The following is a 4,070-nucleotide window of genomic DNA, read 5'->3' as shown; positions in this document are numbered from 1 at the left end:
TATCCCGACATATTTCATCGTCGACTGGGGTGTTACATTTACACTCCAAAGTCATTTTCACTTTTGTAAACTTGATATTAACTTTTATCATAAGTTTATTTGACTCATTTAAAACATATGGGTCTATTTTGTATGAGATGATGGAATGAAATTGATGAGAGGATGAAATAGCAGACACATTAATTACTTACTCTGTTGTCCAGTTTAGTTAACCTATGGAAATTGAAATGAGTCATTTATGTTGTTGATAGGTTAGAAAAGATGAATATATGAAATACAAATGATAATATACCTCTGTCTCAAAATAATGAAAACTTATAAAAGTTTAAGCCTTTAAAAGTTATAATTTCTTAAATAAATTATACCAAAACTTCTGAATAACCTTTCTCAAAACTCACACCCTAAAAAAATGATCGTATAATTGTTGGTTGTTTAAAAAACTCACAAACCCAAAGTTCATACGGTCTTCAAAGTTGTTGGTTGTTAAAAAAATAAAATAAAATAAAAATATAAAAAAAAACTCATATGATCAATAGTTGTCATACTATCGTATGGAATGTTCCTGGACTGCAGACAAATGCTGCGAAAAGCTGACAAATTCTGCAGTCTTAACTCTTATACGATCGTATAAGACCCATACGATCGTATGGAGTTCAAGGGTGCGTGAATTAGTCAAAGAATGTGTGGATAACCGGAGCCTTCAAATATTAAACACCCCTACATTGATGAAGCTGTTAGCTGTCCCGTCATGTAGGTCAACTGATTAAGTGTGAAGAGTAGACACAAAAGATTGATGAAGGTAACTTTAGCCGGGATTTTTTGTTTTGATTTTTTCAATAAACGAAAAAGAGAAATAAATATCCCAAACAAGTGGATGTCCGTTTCTGGAAAAAAAAAATTAATTATTAGTCTGATCAAAATGATATCTTTTTAACAAATGTTCTGATACTTGTTGTTGGTTTAATGTACACACTTTAATCAAATTTCTTTTCTTTTTTTTTCTCTTTTTACTTTAAAAGATAAAACAAATCCATTCACACACTAGCCAGGGGCTAAACAAATTGTCCAGTACATCCACCAAAAATAGAAACAACACCAGAAAACAAGAAACATACAAGCATGCATAAAGTTGAAAGCATTCCAAGCCGCCCATTAGACATTGAACATCCTCGGCCTATTCTTCTATACACATAAGAAACTAACCATCTTTATCTGCTCCACCAAGTCGACTAGACGAATTTCTTTTAACCACCAAGCAACAATAACCTTTTGATACTCGTTCATTTGACATAGAAACTCAATTTCATTAATAACAACAGTGATCCCTATACTTCATAATATGACACTACTGCCCTTCAAATCCACTCATTTTTTGTTCAAGTTAGACAGCTCCTTAACAAGCCTCTCCAAATCCAATAATGAGCTCCCACCTTCCTTTACTGCCTCAAGTGCTTTGTTTCTCATTTCTTTTGCTTTCAACTTCTCAACTTTATCCCCACTCATTGACTCCGCAATTGTCCGAGCCAACCGGGCTGAGTCAGGAACAGCATTCGAGCCTTCACAAACCCGCACCGCCACACCATGGTCCTCAACTAATAACCTAGCATTAACAAACTGATCAGCCTCCATGGGCCAAGCCAATATCATCACTCCACTTATAATCGCTTCCAACACTGAGTTCCACCCACAATGACTCAAAAACCCACCCACAGCTTCGTGACTCAGTATTGCCACTTGTGGAGCCCAACCCCTTATCACAAACCCTCTACCCGAGCCAGCCCGCCCGAACCAAACCATCTTGTTCCGGTTTCACCACCAAAACATAACGAATCCCACTATCCTCAAGCCCAACTACCAAAGCCTCCATTTGTTCACCTGTAAGAAACTTTTGACTCCCAAAACACACGTACACGACCGATCGGTTAGGCTTCCCATCAAGCCATCTAACCACATCACAGTTCGAACCGGAACTACCTGAACCAGGTAGTTCAGATTCGGACTGTCCACGGGTTATGGGATCGGACCCGCCAAGTAAACTAGCGGGTCCGACCTCAAAAACCCTCCCATGACCAATAAACGTGTTCTTCAATACTCCATATACCGCGACTCCAACGCGCCAAACGTGTTGACAACGCAACCCCAACTCAACCCATTCGCAATATGACTATCAACCACAAACCTCCACTCCGGGTCGGATTCCTTGTAGGCCCGAATCAACGACGGAAGATGATCCCATGAAAAGCTAGGTGAATCCGGCAGCTCATGAAACACCGTGATACTTTGAGACCTAACGACAGAGATGTTGCGGCACGAGTAGTCCAAAACCCCAGTTAAAAACGCACCACATGAGACGTAACAGATCCGAGGGATACCCAGCTTATCGGCCAAGTGGTGGGTCCAGCCGAGGAAGAAATCTGACAAGATAGCAACAGGTGGGTTAGGCTGGGAATTGAACCATTGTGTAACGGGGTCTTGAAGTGAGGTCATGATGGGTGCGTTGCGATGTCTTTGACCGGGAGGGAGTGATGGGAATGGGAGGACCAGGGTTTGGATGTTGGGAGATGAATTGAGGAGTGGGTTCAGGATGGGGAGGTTTTTGGGTGTGACCATGGGTGGCTAGGTAGTGGCTTAGGTCCAGGAGTGACAGCATGTGACCTTGAGCAGGATAGGGGAAGACCAGGATATGCGAACCGCCTGTCTCCGAGGCCGCCATGGCTTGTGGTGGTGGGTGAAACAAGGGTTGACTATAGGGACTGGCAAAATAATGATCGAGTAGGTATATAAATCATTTATAGGATATTTTAGGACCGGCAAAATAATGAGTAGGTATATAAATCATTTATTATAGGGTTGGTGAAGAATGAAGAGTGTAGTAAAGTTCCTCACAGTGTTACATTTAATTTCTGTACATAAAATTGTGTGTATACTGATGTAGTATTGTTAACGTGTCAAGTAAAAGCATTCGCAAAGCACTACTTTCACAAATCGTACAGTTGCCAAATCAGGTCAAATAAACATCAGAACACTAATAATTTTACACGTAATTTTACGCATAGAAATTAAATGTTTTTAAACATTTGTAAGATCATGAGATATACTCTAACCCCTTTTACCTTCACATAAGCATCATATCACTTATTTTTCTCTCTTTCATTTCATATGCACCTAAAACAAATGGTTTAATCCATAAAAATCTCACTCTTATTAATTGTTAATTTAATATATAATTCTTTGCATATTAACCCATGAAAAACATAATCCATTGCCCATTTAAACAAATTTAACACAAGTAGGGAGCGGTTTAATATATCTTTAAAGTGTTATGTCATCTTAATTTATGTTTGGCGTTAGAGTATACCACATGGCTTAATGTTGTTGATTTGAATTAAATTCAACGGCATGTTGATCAATTCCTCATGGTCAGGGCCGGCTATAAGGTGTGGCCGAGTGGTCGACGGCCACAGACCCGACACCCCGTAGGCCCGATTTTTTTTTCTTTGTAAATTATATGAAGTTTTTATTAAAACAATATTAATATTTAGTGCTTAAACTCAATTACATAACCATTATTCTGGTCTAGTGGCAAAGGGGTATTGTTAGTCCCGGTGCTGATCGATACGAGATCCGCACGAGGTCTAGGAGTGCGGAATCCTCCTAGACTCGTATATGGTGTATAGACGAAGAACACAAACACGTACACGATCAAATACACAAACAAATACAAGAATGGATAATCAAATCTGCAGATTCTTATATAATATTCAAAACACGTTACATACCGTAACATAAACAGAAACACGACTGACCCGAGGTGAGCTCTACCTCGGGTCGTCTCACACGACTCTCACTCTCTTGCTCTCTCTTGACACTCAAACTGTAACACACACTCTCTGAATTACTGGATTCACTCTATTACTTGATCCCTAAAACTAAACATGACACATGTATATATAGATAACATTCACGGGCCTGGGCTTCAGTAGGCGAAGTTGTGCATAACTTCGCCTAGGCGAAGTTGTGATAACTTCGCCTAAGGCAGAAGTTGTTACAACTTCGCCGTTGGCGAAGTT

At 39.5% G+C, this 4,070-nt stretch overlaps 1 pseudogene; it reads right to left on the bottom strand.

Annotated features, from left to right (window-relative positions):
* Positions 1 to 1,326: 1,326 nt before the first annotated feature.
* LOC143588993 (UDP-glycosyltransferase 89A2 pseudogene) lies at positions 1,327 to 2,713 on the bottom strand (annotated as a pseudogene).
* Positions 2,714 to 4,070: the final 1,357 nt, after the last annotated feature.

The sequence above is a fragment of the Bidens hawaiensis genome, unplaced genomic scaffold, assembly GCF_021521415.1.
Source record: "Bidens hawaiensis isolate Kalapana, Puna unplaced genomic scaffold, B.hawaiensis_p1.1 tig00037133_1, whole genome shotgun sequence".
Classification (NCBI taxonomy): Eukaryota; Viridiplantae; Streptophyta; class Magnoliopsida; order Asterales; family Asteraceae; genus Bidens; species Bidens hawaiensis.
The sequence above is the reverse complement of the archived record's forward strand: the minus strand, read 5'-3'. Positions and strand labels throughout refer to the sequence as shown.